Consider the following 20,517-nt stretch of genomic DNA (forward strand, 5'->3'; position numbering starts at 1 on the left):
TCAGTCAATATGTATGGTGTGGATGAGAAGAACGTTATATTTCCAAGAAGAGTTGGAAATGCAATGAAGGCAGATCACTTTGATCTTCTCCTCCTCTGTGAGAGTAAGGATGATGATGATGATGAAAACAGCACCCTTGAGGATGACAATGAACATAGATTAAATAGCCACTACTGCTACATTAAAAATTTTGAAAGACTTGTGGGATCCCAACTCACAAAACGTAAAAGTAAAATTATCATCTGCAGACGATGTTTCACCCATTACACCCTCAACAGAGATGGAGAACGCAAGATGGCTGAGCATGAGGAGTATTGTGCTAGCAATTATACAGCGAGAATCATCATGCCACAGGTTGGGAAAGATGGTAAACCTCCAACCTTAAAGTTTGAGAAACATGTGCAAAAGTATAGAGTACCTATTGTAGCATACGCCGATTTTGAGTGCATCCTAGAGAAACCTGATGAAGACAATGAACAATGGATTGGTGAAGCTACCAAAGTTATCCAGTATCATCAGGCAATGAGTTACTGCTTATACTTTGTGCGGGACCCAGATTTGGAAGATTCCTGGCTAACAATCACTAACCTAATTCCTCATGAGCCGATTGTCTACAGGGGTCCTGATGCCGCCAAACATTTCATGAAGACCCTCACCATGTATGCAAAAGATTTAGATGAGGCAATTGACTTTAGGAATATCAATTGCTCCCACTAACCAAAAGAGAGCAAGCACGACATAATGCAGCCGATTTCTGTGAGGCCTGAAATGAACGGTTCAATGACGATAAGGTGTATGACCATTGTCATATAACTGGTATCTACCGGAATGCATTATGCCGTAAATGCAACCTGCAGCGACAGCGACAATCATTCATACCAGTGTTTCTCCACAACTCTCCAAACTACGATACACACCTCATTATTCCAGAGCTGGGTAGAGATAAGCATCAGCTGTTTGTCATTCCAAACTCATCGGAAAAGTATATATCATTCACCAAACGAATATCTCCAAAAATGCACCTTCGATTCATTGATACATTCCGGTTTACGCCTGATAGTTTAGACAACCTGGTTACTAACCTAGTCAAATCAGCATCGAATCCGGAAGACTTGTCCAAAGTGCTGCCACATACTGCCAAAGTGTTTGGAAACAAATTGAGCCTCGTCTCAAGGAAAGGAGTGTTTCCATACGACTACTGCGATTCATGACAGAGACTCAAAGGAACATTGCTACCACCCAAAGAGGCATTTTTCAGCAAGCTGGTTGATAGGAGTGTTAGCAGTGATGATTATGAACATTCTTAAACTGTGTGGAACCAATTCAGTTGTAGAACTCTAGGAGAGTACAGTGACCTATACTTGAAAACAGATGTTCTCCTATTGGCCGATGTCTTTGAGAGCTTCCGTGATGTATGCATGAAGACTTATGATTTGGATTGTGTGCACTACTTTACATCTCCAGGCTTTTCCTTTGATGTCATGCTGAAATATACTAAAGTTGAGCTTGAGCTCCTTACTGACTATGACATGTACATGTTTATCGAGCGAGGTATCAGAGGAGGAATAACAAATTGTATACACCGTCATGCTGTAGCCAACACAGGAGTGCCTATTGACCCCGAGAAGCCTACATCATATCTCCTGTACACAGATGCGAACAACCTGTACGGCTGGGCAATGTGCCAACCACTTTCATGCCGGAAATTCCAGTGGATGAAGAAAGATGAGTTGGAGGGGGTGAGCAGAGGTATTGAGGGTGTTGGAGATGTTCAAAAGATTGGCTACATCTTGGAGGTGGACATTGAGTACCCTTCTGAATTGCATGATGAGCACAATGACTTCCCATTTCTCGCAGAGAACAAGAAAACTCTTAAATCTAATCATGTATGACTCATGACAACCCTGTCTGATCGTGAACATTATGTATGTCACTACCGCGCCCTAAAACAAGCAGTACAGCATGGATTGAAAATCGCTAAAGTTCATCGAGGTGTAAGGTTTGAGCAGGAGGACTTCCTAGCACCCCACATCATGCTAAACACCAGACTTCAACAACAGTCAAAGAACAAGTTTGAGAAAAATTTCTTCAAACTCATGAACAATGCCGTGTTTGGTAAAATGATGGAGAATGTGCGAAAAAGAATGAGCATGGAGCTAGTGAATGATGAGAAGCGTTTGAAGAAACTGATTGCTCGACCAGTGTACAAGGACCGCATCATCTTTGGTGAGAATATCTGTGCTGTTACGATGCATAAAGAGGAAGTAGAGCTCAATAAGCCTATCTATAAAGGGTTATCAGTGCTTGACATCAGCAAAATCCTCATGTACGAATTCCATTATAACATCATGAAGCCCATCTACAAGGACTGTCTTCAACTCTTATATCAAGATACTGATAGCTTATTCTACCTTGTCAAGACAGAGGACATGTACAAAGATATCATCAACAACCAGCAACTGAAAGATACCTCTGACACTTCAGAGTACCCTGCAGACCACCCATGCTACTCGGATGCAAACAAAATGGTGCTTGGAAAGTTCAGAGACGAATATGCTGGCCGAGCGCCACTTGAGTATGTAGGCCTACGATCAAAGCTATATGCCTGTAGGTGTTACAATAGTGATCCAAATCAGCTGACAAGTGGATTGATAAAAAAAGCTAAAGGAGTGAGGAGACCAATACTTGGGCGAGAACTCTCAAAAATGCATCCAGATGCTGAACGTTACATAGGCTTCCAAGACTATCTAGATTGTCTATATGGTGATGAGGATATCTATAGAGAACAAGTGATGTTTGGCACTAGGAAACATCAGATCATGACTCAAGTCATGAGAAAGAAGGCACTGAGCAAAGCTGATGAGAAGAGGTATATTCTAGATGATGGAATTACAACTCTTGCACATGGACATTACAAGATCCCCACTCTAGCACACATTGATGAGGAGAAGGATGAGGAGGCAGAGGAGGAGGATGAGGAGGCAGAGGAAGATAAGTCACACAGCAGCAGTGTTACACTATGGACAGATGAAGAAATGAATATATCTGACAATGATGATGATGATGATGATAACTCATGCCCTTCCGCGGCTAAACGCCCGCGCACCCCATCATCGCAAGATCAGCTCATTGATGTGTCACAATGTATATCGTAACTAGAGAAAGGAATTGAGTTTAGGGCTCATTTATTCGACGCATCCTCTCTCCCCTCCCTCTCGATCACTGAGGGAGGCTCGAGAAAGGCTAGCAGGAGGCAGTCGAGTTCGGAAAGCCAGTGCGAGCGGTCGAGAGAGGTGAGAAGGAAGCAGCGTGCAGCTAGCAACATCACAGTATGTCTCGTACTAGAGTGAACTCCGAATCCTACAGCGACCGGGAGTTGTGTTTGAGACTAAAGACGATTAGCCTCAAACACTGTAAGCTCCATTGCTCAACATCCGTTTGGGCGAGTGCTGATCGACATTTAACACGTATTTAGACGACGGGCTACCAGTTTCGACCAACTGCGACACGTCAGGTTTTGGTCGAAATCTGCCTACTCATTAGTACATCACCAGTAGAGCATCGAAGTGCAAGAGGACTTCAAGGAAGGAGAGGAAAAGCCTTTCCAGCGACTCCGCGACCGATCCGGACCCCAGGAGAACACCCGGTGCTCGAGGACTTAGACTCCGCGTTTGCGGGAGAAGTCCAGCAAACGGGCCCCCGCAACGAGTCGATTCCATTCCGAATCGAAAGAGGACATCTAGAAAGGCTAGGGAAAGCCTTTGCGAGAGCTGCGCGACCGATCCGGACCCCAGGAGAACACCCGGTGCTCGAGGACTTAGACTCCGCGTCTGCGGGAGAAGTCCAGCGAACGGGCCCCCGCAACTAGTCGATTCCATTCCGAATCGAAAGAGGACCTCAACTAAGGCCAGGAAGGCCTTTGCGAGAACTCCGCGACCGATCCGGACCCCAGGAGGACACTTAGTGTCCGGCGACTAGGACTTAGGGAAGTCTGGAGCGCGAGCCGCCGCAACGTACTGATTCCATACGGAATCGAAAGAGGACCTCTAGAAAGGCTAGGGAAAGCCTTTGCGAGAGCTCCGCGACCAATCCGGACCCCAGGAGGACACCTGGTGCCCGACGATTAGGACTTAGGAAAGTCCAGAGCGTGAGCCGCCGCAACTTACTGATTCCATATGGAATCGAGAGAGGACCTCTAGAAAGGCTAAGGAAAGCCTTTGCTGGAGCTCCGAGATTAATCCAGACCCCGGGAAGACACCCGGTGCCCAAGGACTAAGACTTAGTCCCGACACGAAGATCTTTTTCACGGCTGACACCGCAACGTTTCTATTCCCTGCATTCCGCGACCAACCCTGTTTGGCAGTGCGAAAGCACGGCTCCTCTTTCCTAAAAGAGGGAAACATTTCTCCAAAACACTCAAGACCCTGTTTCGACCCCCGACTCGAACGAGGGTGGTTGACGGACGCCCCACCAAGACTCCCGTCCCCTGCTGCGGCCCACCCCAGTCGCCGACTGAGTTTAGCCGGCCCAGAGCGACACTGGGAACTCTAGTAGAGGAAGGCGTGGGCAAAAATCTACTCAGAATATTGGCACACGAACGTGGGGCTAAAGGTAGGAGGAGAAGTACAGTGATGAGTGCTAGAGAGGAGAATAATTGCAGTGGCGAGGAAGGAGACAAGGAGGATACAGGAGACAACAGCAGTGATCCAAGAGTGGCCTGGATCTACAGGCTTCACCGGGATGAAGCAGTGAAATTCTCGGCCGCTGTAGGTCTGCCTACAACTGGAACCATGGCAGAGCTCAGGAGAGCTCTTGTCGAAAACCACCGGAGGACAATTGTGGAGGCCTCCGGTCTAAACAGGATCGGTGGCGGAGCTGGCACAGGTCAGGAAGAGGAAGGAGCTGCAGCTTTGTGGCCACCAGTCGTGGAGGCCACTGCATGTTCCAGACTGGAAGAAATACCCAAGGAGACGTCTGCAGAGTTTGATGGCGACTCCAGCAACTCCTGGGTGTACAGAGTGCACGATCAAGGCTTGATTGATCTACTACTCGACTCAGTGCTGACAGATGGCACAAGTACGAGCCTGAGGAGGGCTCTACTGGAGCAATGACAGCGGATTGTTGCAATGCTCCCTGTTTTGGATAATGGGGAGGAGGTCCTTCGTCGAGGAGCGCAAAGGCCAGCACCAGTTAGCGAGGAGGCGGCAGCGGAAACGCTATACCATGCAGAGCCTGCGCTGGTGAGGACGGAGATGCCGGAGAGGCATGATAACATGCCTAGGCATGTGTTGAGGTCACCTACCAGGTCAGCGGTGCCTGCTACATCCTGTATGGACCCGGGTGCCATATGTGACAAGGTTTGAGGGTGGCGGCTCTCATATGATGGGAGTGGAGATGCTCCAAGTTTTATGGAGCGGCTCGAGGAGCTGCAACAAGCATATGGCTTGTCTGGCAGACAGTTATTTCCAGTGCTACCTGACATGTTAGCGGGGAAATGTTCCTTATGGATGAGGAATAGGAGAGAACAGTGGAGACACTGGGAAGATTTCCTGAGAGACTTTCGGTCTCGTTACTATCCACCTACTCATGTGGAGGATCTTGAGAATGAAATTCTCGACAGGCGGCAGAAAGAAGGCGAGCTCATAGACGACTATGTTGAGGAGCTGCTAACGCTGATGAGGAGAAGAGGTGGTTTTTCAGAGAGTAGCCAGGTACAGAGATTGTACAAAAATCTTTTTCCACGCTACAAGCTCTACATCAGGGAGGCTGAAGTGTACACCACCGACGACTTGCTACACTTAGCGAGGCAATATGAACGAATTAAATTCGAGGAGAAGAGTGCTCAACAGAGACAACGAGCTGTGAAGCAGGAGGAGGTGAGGAAGCAGAACAAGCCTTGACAGGAGATGACTACTACACAGCGCCGGAGTGAACAGCCTACAGAAGGACCCTTGTGTTGACAGTGCAAGAAGGTGGGACACTGGAGATCAGAGTGTCCGGAGGTTTCACTCTGCTCAAAGTGCGGGAAGCCACGACCAAATTGTTCCTGTGAGAGAGAGCAGAAGAAGACTTCTGATAAAACAGCTGTGGTTAAAACGAGGCTTCAAATCCAGCTAGAGCCAGAGCTCCAGGATGACAACCGTCTTTTCACTACAGTGGAAATAGGAGACAGACAGTATAGAGCTCTTCTCGACACCGGAGCAGAGTCCAACTATATTAGCTCTAAAGCTTTTGATAGTTTGGAAGCAGTGGAACAAGAGCCTGTGCAGCGCGGCGCTGCTATGGCCAACAGAGCGGCTGCACGTCTGCGAGGTGGTGTTATAACCAACCTGAAAATTGGCAGAATATCCCTATCAACAACACTCACAATAATGGATGGGCTTTCTCTAGATATTCTGCTTGGTGTGGAGTTTCCTCGAGAGCACCGGGTGAGAATAGACCCCTATTCACGGTCAGTGGAATGGGATCCTCATCTCGTCAAAGCACACATTGGAGACAATATTTCCACTCCAAAAGTGGGAAAAGGAGCCGTCAACTCCAGGCTGGCTACTGTTAAAACCGTGCCTAACATATGGAGGTCAAGGAAGCCACCTGTAATTATTCCTGTCAAGAAGCAGGAGAAGGAAAAATTTCCTCAAGTCCAGAAACACGTAGGAGCCGTGTGGAAGACTGGAAAAGAGGAATTTATTTCTCAGAAAATTTCTCCAGCCCGTGGAAAGTTCATTTGCTGGCACTGTAAACGAGCTGGGCACTGGAGGTACAACTGTCCGGAAAAGCGGTACCGGAGGCGGGAGAAGGAGGATAATTTTCAGCGAGGTACTGGAGATAATCGTCAAGCAGTGCAGTCTAGAAGACTGTTGGTGATGGAAACTACACTCAAAGTAGTTTCAGGTATTGGAGACAAGAATTATAATGCCAACCGGTATTATAATTGGAAAAAGAGGACGATGAAGGTGAACTCTGGACAGCTAGTCTACAGGAAGGAGTGTCACCTGTCCTCGGGTGCTAATCAGCTTGCCGCGAAGTTAGCGCCGGAATTTTCTGGCCCATATGAGGTCGAGGAAATGTTGAGTGCCGGTAAGAGGTTTACTGTGCACGAGAAGGGCACCAAGCTCCAGCCTGCGGAAAAGGTGGACGGAATTTGAGCGGATGGACAGCAGGAGACCGAGCGAGTCCATAGAGGGTCGCTGCCTATCCAGAGGATGGGATACCAGAGAGGTGTCACGCTCCGCCAATAAGGAGGTAAGAGGCGAGAAGGGGTGAATATTATAAGAGTTCAATCATATCACCGCTTTAGAGCTATTTCTGATTCATAAATTATCCCATATAAAATGAGGAAATTAAATTTTGTTGTCAAAGACAAAATTGCATAGAAATTCTCAAAAATCTACTCAGAGATGAAATCAACAAAGATGGCTCAGCATCTCAGTATAGCATACTGAAAAAATTGCTTGAAAAGTGACGTCATACCTCATGCCAGGAAGTGTCAGCTAATCCACTGTGCATACAATCTGCGCACATGTCTTCACCCTACATTCACATCGCAAGACTTTTGGAAGCGGTCATCATCAGTTGAGGTCTGTGCACCGTGCTGTAAAGAACTAGCATCAGCTGCAACTAGAACTCCAGCTACTACTCCAGCTAGTACTCCTGCTGTTACCACTACCACTGCTCCAGACCCAGTGCTAACATCAGCCTGCAGTGGAGCAAGCAGATATGTGTGAGTGCAGAGACTGTCTACTAGTAACCAGCAACCAATGGATTGTACAACCATTTCTGAAGTTTGGAGATAAGGACCTACCAGAACCGTTTGGAACAGCTCAAAACTTTCTAGAGACACTAACATCCATCTTTCATGATGCCGAAGTGTCAAGCTATACCGATCTATGCGAGGGAGCAGCCATCTTGAAATTCTCATTCAGCAGAGGATTCTGCGAAATAAGTGATAGATTGGGTGAATTATATCACTGGATAGTTCTTGATATATTGGACTGAATCTATTGAATTGTAATGTAAATAATCTTATTATTAATATGAATGTCCAGTTATATATATATATTATGCTATGTATCAATAAAAGAGAGAGTGTGTTATTTCAAGAGAAAGATGTTGTACATCTTATTCCATACACCCTTCAACTTCTAGAGTGAGCACTGTTAGACATTTAAGATAGAGTAAATACAATAGGAAGCATCCCACCATGATAAACTTGTCTTTATCATACCATGCAGGAAGTTCATGATTGTTGAGCTCAACAGCCTGATGCCTATATAAATGCTAATTAGCAAGTTCATATATCCAGTATGGATGAGACAGTATTAGCACAAGAGCTGCACAAGCAAGCTTGTTGGAATTTCCCCAACAAGAAAGGTTACAGTCAAAGGTCTTGATGACCTCTATCAAGCTGACCTTGTTGAGATGATACCATATGCTCGACAGAACAAAGGTTATAGATACATAACTACTATTATCAATTGTCTTAGTAGGTTTGCCTTTGCTATACCAATTAAAAGCAAGTCAGCTGATGATGTGGTCAAGGCAATCAGATACAGAAAATAACTCTTTCCTTATTCCTACTGGGGTAATTCTTCCTCTATCCAATAGTTTGACACATACAATTCTTCAAGGTTTTCAAACTGTAAAGTATATCAACTATTGTTCCTACTGTTTAATCGACAGAGGCTGGCTCAAACAGCAATCTGGTTTGTAGACTGTATCATTAATTACATCGAGAACTTTTGGGTTGTCTGGCGTCGGGTGGCAAGTTGAACAATTAAAATGGCTAAGTGCACAATACCATAGGCCTACCTTCATGTCCAAATCCTCCTTGCTTCCAGGATCCCGGGTCCAGATCACGATACGAGACGAGACGACACTTGTAATAAATCACAATAAATCAATAAATCACTTTGCAAAAATCGACATTACGAGAAGTGAGCTGTTCGGTTGGCTGGCAAACGGCAACTGGCCACAATTATGTTTTGCGCATCACCGTATAATTGCCCCCTCCACCACACAACGCCAGACAAAGGGGAACATTCATATAACGTCCGAACATTCCGCCCACCTTGGAAGAACTTCCAATAACAAAAAAAAAAACCCTATAACGAACCCTACTAGGGAAACTAGGAAAGAAAATGTCTTCACTCCTCAGGGGCCCTTGAGGAGACTTGCAAAAGAGAAGTAGGAGGCCCACGGAAAGGAGAGGATGGGACGAGAATAATGACTATATACAACCAATATAGAATAAAAACAAGAAACAAAGCAACTTGGGAACCTTTCCCACACCTAAAACGAGAAACAAAAAAACTAACCACTAAAACTTATTGAAGTTCCCTTCAATAAGGCCTAATCTTCATCAATAGGGAGGAGACATACCCTATTGACAGACTGGTGAGACTTCCTTTTGCAGTCTGTACCTCCACCACTCTCACAATTCCATCCTGTTCAAGGAATATCTTCGTTATTCGACCAGGTCTCCAGTGAAGAGAGAGTAGGTTACTTTCCTTTAAGAGAGCCATACGTCCAATGTTAACATTACTATGTTTTCTGTACCCTTTTGTTTGGGTTTGCAAACTAGATGAATACTCCAATTGCCAACGTTTCCAGAATGAGGATACAATTCTTTTGAGTAAACTCCATCGATTTCTCAATTTCACCGATTGAATTGATTCCTCTGAGTCTTTACTCTGTGTTGCTAGTGTAATTTTTCTTGCTTCCAATTCAATCTGTATGGAATTTTCATCATCATTACCGTGGGTTTGGTGTGGCCAGCACTCCAGTGGTTTGTCTAACCAATCAGACCCATTCCACCACAGAGAATTACCAATTAATTCATTGAGAAATAGTCCTCGACTAGCACAATCAGCTGGATTACATTCGGTTGACACATATCTGAATTGCTCTGTAGACAGGTGTTCCTGTACTTGACTTACACAATTTGCCACAAAGCTAGCCCAACGATGAGGTGAAGACTGAATCCAACTCACTGCCACAGTTGAATAAGTCCAAGCTGCAATATAATCTATGTTTATAATTTTTGAAAGCACTTTTTTAACTTCAATACACTGATGCGTAGTACAAATGGCAAGAAATGGCGATGATGATACACCATACGACATAGTTGTTAGAGTATACTCTTTCATTTCTTCTCCCTTTTCGGATTTTGTCCATTTTATTTCAACATTATCCTGTCTATCATCATCTAACTCTCCCAAATTTCGTTTCTCCCTTTCAAAACATCTTCTCCAATTTCCTTTTTCAGTATGGGTCTTCCCATTGGTTTGATTTCATGTGGACTATGAATCACTTTTAACTCTTTCCCTAAATTACCGTTGATCGGTAAATAACTGTTGAAGGCTATACCTTGTTTACCTGGAGCTTCTTCTAAATTATCTCCCAATTCTTCTTCTAGAATCATGGTAACATTTTCTCCGACATTAGTTTTAACTTCAAGATATCCCGATATCTCCCTCGTAATTGTTTCCTTGGATGGTAATTCTACAATGTATCTACCAGTATTCAAACGACAAACAGTTGAGTTGTATATCTCCTCACAAGCCATTTCACTTTCCAATAATTTTTTTGTCCTAGGTGGCTCTTCTACGACCCAAAATCGCTTCACCAACTGTTCTGAATTTCTGAATTGGCATTGGAATACATGCACAGATTATTTGAGATAGTAGAACTCTCCTCTGATACCTCACCCATCAGGCAGTAGCCCCATACTGTTTCTAGGGCAGATGGTGTACCCGCTGGACCAATCACCTTTCTTCCAGTCAGAATGGAGGGGAAGTATTCAGCACCCAATAAAATATCAACATCCTCTGAGAGGAAAAATTCAGAATCTGCTGGCTCCAGTTCTTCAATATGTGCCCAGTACGCATTTTTTATCTTATTTGTAGCTGCTATTTTGTTGACTCCCGACACGGTAATTTTTAATGAAGGGGTGTTCGTTATTTCAAATTCACAGTTAGTAATTTCATCTGTTACTTCCAGTTTAGTATCAGATAATCCATAGATTGGCAAACTATGTGTTTTCTGTACCACTAAACCCAGTTTTTTCATGCATCGCCTTGTAATGAATGACTCGGTGCTTGCACTATCTAATAATACTTTGACCTTATGATAATTGCCTTGATTACCTCGAACTCCCAATTTAACAGTTGGTAACAATACTAAGGAACTATTTACATTCGAAAATACTTTCTTCGCTGAGTCAGTAACAAATGTCTGATGGCTTTGATCAGCGACGTCGTGCACGTCTACCCTGCTCATTTGTTTATTACCGGCCAATGTGTTGGTGTTTTCAACAGGCGGCTGTCTCGGCTCTAAATGGAGGAGTGAATGATGACGCGAATTACAGTGACTGCACGGCTTCCTTCTTCTACAATCTCTAATAAAGTGCCCTGCCAATAAACAGCCGATACATAGTTTCCATTCTTTTACACATTTTAATCTATCAGATGGTTTGAGATTCAAGAACACTTCACAATTTTCCAGTTCATGAGAATTATTACATTCAATACATTTCAGCTCGCCCGATTTCGATTTAACAATCATAGCTGAAGCTACAGTATACCTGTTTGATTGCAATAATGACCAATTCTGACCCTTCTTGTAACTCCTATACTATGTATACTTTAACGACTATGTCCAAGCTCATTGCAGCTTGTTGTAAGTGAACAGTGACTGAACAGTAATTGAACAGTTAACCAGTGACTGAACAGTGACTGATCAGTGACTGAACAGTGACTGATCAGTGACTGAACAGTAACTGAACAATGACTGATCAGTGACTGATCAGTGACTGATCAGTGACTGAACAGTGACTGATCAGTGACTGAACAGTAACTGAACAGTAACTGAACAGTGACTGATCAGTAACTGAACAGTGACTGAACAGTGACTGATCAGTGACTGATCAGTAACTGAACAGTGACTGAACAGTGACTGATCAGTAACTGAACAGTAACTGAACAGTGACTGATCAGTAACTGAACAGTGACTGAACAGTGACTGATCAGTGACTGATCAGTAACTGAACAGTGACTGAACAGTGACTGATCAGTAACTGATCACTGACTGATCAGTGACTGAACAGTGACTGAACAGTAATTGAACTGACTGACTGACCACTGAGTGGACGACCCAATTATGCTATACAGACATGTGACAGGAGGAGTGAGGGTCATTGAGAATGTTCATATGTCATGTCTGAACATGGAGTGGGAGTCATTGAAAATATCTATCTTCAATACCATTTTGTTCTCTAGAGCAGCATGGCCATGTTGATCTAGAGTCTCTCATGGACATCTTGATCCAGTAGGTCTACCATGTACATATTGATCTGGAGTGATGGGCCTCCGTGACCATGTAGAGTGACAGGTCCTGTATGACCATCTTGAGCTAGAGTCCTTAATGCTGGTGGCCATTGGTCATATGACAGAGGGAGGTGGAGTGGGGTCACTGAAATTGCATTGCCGAAAGTAAAGTAAGGTGATTTTTTACCTATATGAATTAATGAAACTCTCAATCAATGGTTAACATACAAAATGAGGTTTATTTCATACATGTTTACATCATTACATGAGAGTAGTTTTAGACAGTGGATCAGCCAATGAGGGTTTATTTCTTTTTTATCATATTACAAATGGTTATACATTCAATAGTATTTTACTTTCTCGAACAGAAGTTTTAGACAGTGGATCAGCCAATGAGGGTTTATTTCTTTATTATCATATATTACAAATGGTAATACATTCGATATAATTTTAATTCTTGAAAAGTCTCAGTCTATGAGTATTTCCTGTCGAGTACACAGCAATTTTGTACCCACTCATGTTTACCGGCTCAGCAGTAGTAACACTCTTGAACATTGTGTTGGTGTATTGAGATGGCGCAAAGACTTGTAGTATTTCATGCTCTTTTTCCAGGTCAATTGTGATTCTCTCTCCATATCTAGTTGTAAGTCTCCGCACCGCCTTCATGTCATACAGCTGTCCCTGCTGAAGGTCCTTCATGTTGCCGAATATTAATGGTTTTATGTCCTCTCCATCAACAAAGATTCGATTTGCAGCTGCTGACCCACTGGTAGAGCTAATGGCTGGACCATCGGTAGAGGTATTGGCGGGACCATTGACAGAACTGTTAGCACCCTCAATGTTTGACATCTGCAATTTAAAATATTCATTGTTTCAGAAATCAGTTATTACAATAATACTTTCCATTATCATACAAAAAACTTACTGGTGATTCTTTATCACCATCTGGTATCAATGACATTTGACTGAGTTGACATCTGACTGAATTGGAAGCAGTAACAATGGGTATTACAGGTTTAGGGGATGATGTGGAGATTGGATACATTCTAGAGGTGGACATTGAATACCCTTCCAACTTGCACAGCGAGCACAATGATTTCCCATTTCTTGCAGAGAACAAGAAAACTCTTAAATCTAATCATGTACGACTCATGACAACCCTGTCTGATCGTGAACATTATGTATGTCACTACCGCGCCCTAAAACAAGCAGTACAGCATGGGTTGAAGATTAAAAAGGCTTATTGAGGTGTGCGGTTTGAGCAGAAAAACTTTCTAGCATCATACATCATGCTTAATACAAAGCTAATGTGAAAGTTTGTATTATTGGGTCCTGTGGTGAGGCTGATTGGTGTGATGAGGGGCTACTGCCAAATTGAAGCCTTCTTGGCCTCGGCCGGTGGGATGATTGGCGGCAGCTGAATGACTGGTAGTAGTAGTGGGGTGACTGGTGGCAGCTGTTGGATGACTGGCGGCGGTGGTGGGGCGACTGGTGGCAATGGTGGGGCGACTGGTGACGATGGTGGGGCGACTGGTGACAATGGTGGGGCGACTGGTGGCGGTGGTGAGGCGACTGGTGGTGATGGTGGGGCGACTGGTGATGATGGTGGGGCGACTGGTGGCGATGGTGGGGGGGCTGGCGGTGGTGGTGGGGCAACTGGTGGTGATGGTGGGGCGACTGGCGGCAGTTGGATGACTGGTGGTGGTGGTTGGATGACTGGTGTTGTGGATTGAGGTCTACTTCTTTCGGATGTGGGGGATGAAGGTGGTGAATCAGTATCAATATCTAGGATCATGGGTCAGATGTGTGTGGGTTTGTCGGGGATGGAGGTTCATAGATGTTTATATCGAATGTTCGGGAGCTGTATGGTGGGGTGGGGAATGTGAATGGGGGCCTAGGATCTACTTCGTGATAGGAGGAAGGTGGGATGGGTGCTCCTGATCATTAGAACTATTGCCGCTCATGTCTGAAAACCACATACACTCTATCAATGTCAAACATACTGTGGGTACAGCCTAATTCTATGGTAAAGACTTGTTATATGTTTTTTAGGTTAGGTTGAATTACAACCACCAACTCAAAGAACATAATTCACAATTAAACTCTCAACTTGTATGTATTGGAACCTAATTCATAATCATACTAGTCATTTTTGACTATGTCATTTACTCTATATATTGGAACCTTATTCATAATTAAACTAGTCATTTTTGAATTTAAGTCATTTCAGAATTTAATTGTCAGTCTCAAACCATCTACTTCAAAATTCTACTCTTTTGAACTTAATTGTCAAATCAGGAATATAATATAAATATATATATAACTATAAAATGCACTGGTACTTACTCTTGATGTTGATAAAGATGAAAGTAATCCAAAACCAATACACAAAAATCACACACACACGTACTGGCAGCACACACACGTACTGGCGGCACGACTGCACAAGATACAATGTCCCACTCCTTGCAGAACAACCCTCTTTATAGCCCCAGTTCAAGATCCTTAGGGATTTTTTCCCCTTTTTTCCCTTTTTTCCCATTTATTCCCAATTTTATGTGATTTTTTTTTCAATTTTTTTTTAATTTTTTTTTTTTAATTTTTTCTTAAATTTTTTTTAATTTTTTTTCAATTTTTTTTTAATTTTTTTTTTTATTTTTTTTTTTTTAATTTTTTTTCATTTTTTTTTTTTATTTTTTTTTCACCTTGAGGTCAGGTGTGGTTGACCTGGATGGCCTTGAGGTTAGGTGTGGTTGACCTGGATGGCCTTGAGGTTAGGTGTGGTTGACCTGGATGGCCTTGAGGTTAGGTGTGGTTGACCTGGATGACCTTGAGGTTAGGTGTGGTTGACATGGATGACCTTGAGGTTAGGTTTGGTTGACCTGGATGACTTTGAGGTTAGGTTTGGTTGACCTAGATGACCTTGAGGTTAGGTTTGGTTGACCTGGATGACCTTGAGGTGAAGGCGGGTTCTGGGGCACTTGTGCCCCAGAACCCGCCTTTTTATACTACTGCCCCAATTATGACACATGATGTGAAGAGAATTAAAGCATGATAAGTTAACAAAAGTTAAGCATGATAAGGCTCCGGGAGAAGACAGAATTGCTTATGAGTTGTATAAATATGCTCCACAAATCTTCCATGAGAAACTGGCCGATTGCTTCGACAGAGTTTTTGAATCCGCACATACGCCCGAAAATTTCAAACAGTCAATCATTTATCCAATATTCAAGGAAGGCAATGTGAACGAAACAACTAATTACAGGGGAATATCATTTGTGAACTCCATGGGTAAGCTATATGCGGTGATTATGCTGGATAAGCTGGAAAAATGGATTCACCACCATAAGACTCTACGAGAATTCCAAGCAGGCTTCAGAAAGTCCTATTAAACAATTGACAATATTTTCAATATTATGAGCATTGTCCACATCCAACTAATTACAAAGGGGCAGAAAGTTTATGCATTCTTCGTAGATTTCTCATCCACATTTGATAGAATAGACAGACATTCTCTTTTGTATAAGCTTTCTGAGATTGGTGTGTCATCAAAACTGCTGAATGCGCTAAGAGATTTATATAATGGATCATCTGCTAGAGTATGGGGAAGTCAGGGACTCTCAAGATATTTAGAAACAACCACAGGTGTAAAGCAAGGATGCCTATTGAGCCCGATTCTATCTGCATTGTTTATTAATGATTTAGAAGATTGCCTTGATGAACGAATAAAGATAAGGAATGTATGTATCAAACTCCTGGCATATGCTGACGATATAGTGATGCTTGCTCCAGATAGGATAGGTCTGAAGAGAATGATAGCAAACCTTGAAGCATATTGTGTAAAATGGAACTTGCAGGTGAATCTGGCCAAGTCAAAAATAATTATTTTCAGAAAAGGTGGTAGGATAGGAAGACATGATGTGTGGAGATACAATAATGAAGTGATTGATGTAGTGAACAACTACAAATATCTGGGAATTGACCTGTCATCCAAGCTATCTCTTGCTAGTCACTTCAAAGAAAGATCATCTTCTGCAAAAATCACCCTGAACATGTTTCATCGGCTGCTGTCACAGAACAATATATCATTCAAGGCTAAATGCAATGTGTTTGATGCGGTAAATAGGTCCACTCTGTGTTATGGAGCTCAAGTGTGGGGTGCAAGGATGTATGAAGATGTAGAAGCTCTGTCCAATAGAGAGCCTCTGCTGGCAATAATCACCCAATCACGTAAAAGCGCGCCAAAGAATAAGTAAGCCAGGAAATTCAAAACCTGTCTTACGGAATCCATTCGCCCAAACAGTTTTCCGGATCTGGAGGGGAAAGGAGCCATGAAAAATTCTACAAAAAACAGGAACATTTATCTTAACATTAGTGTCCTTCACATAATTTTTCAAGTCAATCTGTCAATAAATAAACAAGTTATTGAGGTTTTTCGGATTTTATGTCTTCAAATGATCAAAGTACAATAAATTTAGTGTAACCTACATAGATGTTGAACACAATTTGGACTACTCAATCCATTTCACTACATGAATCAATAATATTCTAGTGGATTCATAAATATTTTATTGCTTTACTTGAAGGCTTTTATTTAATTAATAATAATAATCGCCTTTATTGGTCAAATATACAACAATTTGTTACAATAATATTTCTATATAAGTATTACATTACTGGCATTCGCCCCATGGATAAGATCCGTCCGGGGGGAGAGGAGAAAGATAATTTTTTCCGCTTTTTCAAGTTGCAAAAAGTTAACAATGCTACATTAATTATATTTAAACGATATGGCAGAGAAGTTTTTTTTTTATTATTATTAAATTTTTACTACAAAAGAAGATACGTTTTAAGAAAGCTTTAAAAATTGAACTCCTGGATCAATGAATACCTGTACTGCCAAGCAGCCCTACAGTAGCGGCTAACATCTCTCCAGTCACTGCCATTCAGGTACCTCTTTAGCTCCTCTCTCGACAGCAAGCCTCTCCTCAAGTAAGCGCACCGTATCTCGCGTAGTTTGGGGCATCTGGTGACGAAATGCATCACATCCTCTTCTTTTGTCCAGTTGCACAGGGAGCACAGCTTCACTGGCTGAGTAGAGAAGGTGCAACGACTCTTCATTAAAAAAGTATTCAGCCTCCCTGTGTGGGAACCAGACTCTACCCTACTCTTGGGAACTGGATGTCTACCACTATTCTTGTATACGGTTAAATTGCATGTGGAATACATGAGAAGGTGCATGAAACTACCCATTGCCAGATATCCCAGATTATTGTTGGAGGAGATCACATGGATAGGGACTTTTGTTGTCAATGACTGAAACGTGCTTGAAAGACAGCACAGCATCAATGCCGAGGAAATACTCTCTCAGAATGTCTCTATCAGCAGCTTATTGACGAGGATGAAGGAGAGATTCATAATGGACAGCAAGATAAAGCGGCTAAGAAGTGAGCGCACCTCCCTTTACTGCGAGCTAGAGCTAGACGGCACCGGTTACATCAGTGAGCAGGAAGACTTCGCACTAATCAAATGGCTCTTCAAGGCGCGAACAGAGCTGATCCAGTTGAACAGATACACGTTCAATCAGCCAGTGAAGCTGTGCTCCCTGTGCAACTGGACAAAAGAAGAGGATGTGATGCATTTCGTCACCAGATGCCCCATACTACGCGAGATACGGTGCGCTTACTTGAGGAGAGGCTTGCTGTCGAGAGAGGAGCTAAAGAGTACCTGAATGGCAGTGACTGGAGAGATGTTAGCCGCTACTGTAGGGCTGCTTGGCAGTACAGGTATTCATTGATCCAGGAGTTCAATTTTTAAAGCTTTCTTAAACGTATCTTCTTTTGTAGTAAAAATTTTATAATAATAAAAAAAACTTCTCTGCCATATCGTTTAAATATAATTAATGTAGCATTGTTAACTTTTTGCAACTTGAAAAAGCGGAAAAAAAATTATCTTTCTCTTCTCCCCCGGACGGATCTTATCCATGGGGCGAATGCCAGTAATGTAATACTTATAAAAATATTATGTAACAAATTGTTGTATATTTGACCAATAAAGGCGATTATTATTATTAATTAAATAAAAGCCTTCAAGTAAAGCAATAAAATATTTATGAATCCACTAGAATATTATTGATTCATGTAGTGAAGTGAATTGGGAGTATTCAAATTATACATCTTGAAAGCATATATATCATTGTCGAAAATATACACGTGTATAAAATATAAGTGTTAATTACGGAAGAATTGTACAATTTAAAACCTATTTGATATTCTATATGTATGAAGGAACTCTTTAGATACACAATCCTGCATTCAGAAATTCAAAAATATGATTGATTAATCAATTTTTGGCAAAAATGGATTGAGTAGTCCAAATTGTGTTCAACATCTATGTAGGTTACACTAAATTTATTGTACTTTGATCATTTGAAGACATAAAATCCGAAAAACCTCAACAACTTGTTTATTTATTGACAGATTGACTTGAAAAATTATGTGAAGGACACTAATGTTAAGATAAATGTTCCTGTTTTTTGTAGAATTTTTCATGGCTCCTTTCCCCTCCAGATCCGGAAAACTGTTTGGGCGAATGGATTCCGTAAGACAGGTTTTGAATTTCCTGGCTTACTTATTCTTTGGCGCGCTTTTACGTGATTGGGTGATTATTGCCAGCAGAGGCTCTCTATTGGACAAACTGATAATTTGTTTTGTGACTGTTATCCCACACCTTATTACTCATAGATTCCTTTTAGTGTTGAAATCTTCAATAATAATCATATTGAAGATGTATTAAGAAACTCATTGTACAAAATAATTAAATAAAGAAACACCTGCTCAGAGAATAACAACTTTCATCATTTTTATATGTTAATGTATCTGAATTGTGCTGTGTAGTTGATTTAGCTCTCTCTTCTCTCTCTCTCTCTCTCTCTCTCTCTCAAGAATTTTTCTTCTATTGTAAAGGGTTGTGTGGTAGAGAGGACCAGGAGTCCTAACTCCGTCCCAATAAAGGCATATAATCAATCAATCAATCCCTCTTAGAGAGTGAGTAGACTCACTTAACAAAATTAATGTTGATGGTGTCGAAATAGCTTACTGTGATCCAGTTAAAAACCTTGGAATAAATGAACGAAAATCTTGTCTGGTCTGATCAAATTAATAAGACAGAGAAATTTGTATTCTCTGCCATGCATTCATTGAAGAAGATGCGAGATATTCTTCCCAGAAAAATTAGATTGCTACTTGTCAAATCGCTCATATTTCCACATCTTATATATTGTTATTCTATGCTCAATGATATACAAGTAACCTTAAACGATGAACTTCAGCGATGTCAAAACTATTGCCTCAGGTTTGTTCATATTTCACATGCTGCATAGCAAATTAAGAGAGTAATATTATACGAGAATAATACATCATCAAGGCGATAACAAAATTGGACGATGTACTGAAGACTATCAAGACTCTGAAGTGGAAGTGGGCAGGTCACGTCGCTAGATTGAAGGATGGCAGGTGGACGAAGAGTCTAACTTTGTGGAAGCCCAGTTGGAGGAGAAGGAAAATTGGATGACAGCAATTCAGATGGGAAGACGACATTGTGAAAGTGACTGCGGATAGGTGGGCAGTGTATGCAAAAGATAGAGATAGATGGAGGAACCTGGGAGAGGCCTATGTCCAATAGAGGACCTGGTTTCCACAAGTAAAATGATAAGAACATTTTTGCATTTTCTTTCTATTTAATCTTGAATACTAATAATGGAGTTTGGACTATTTGAAAAAAAGCTAGCTGATTCAGTAATGTTATTTAATATTTTCAGTTGAGCAAAGATGTTTATTCTTTCTTCATATTAGTTTGTATTATTGTATAGTGTTGGGAAACAATAAAGGTTTTATTATTATTATTATCATTATTATTATTCCAACACTCTTAAAGCTAAAGCATTGACCATGTGCATATATCCTGCAATATTATATGGAGCACAAACATGGGCACTCACCGAGTACTTGGACAAGAAACTAGAAACTACTCAAAAAAAAATGCTACATAGTATTCTTCGTATTTGTCTAAACCAATGCACAAGAAACACCGAAATACTAGGATGAATGCGCGTAAAGTATCTTCAGAAAGAGGCTCACGTTTTGAAGTGGAAATGGGCAGGCCACGTCGCGAGAATGGATAAAGACCGCTGGAC

Source organism: Nilaparvata lugens, chromosome 2 (assembly GCF_014356525.2).
Source record: "Nilaparvata lugens isolate BPH chromosome 2, ASM1435652v1, whole genome shotgun sequence".
NCBI classification, from domain to species: Eukaryota; Metazoa; Arthropoda; class Insecta; order Hemiptera; family Delphacidae; genus Nilaparvata; species Nilaparvata lugens.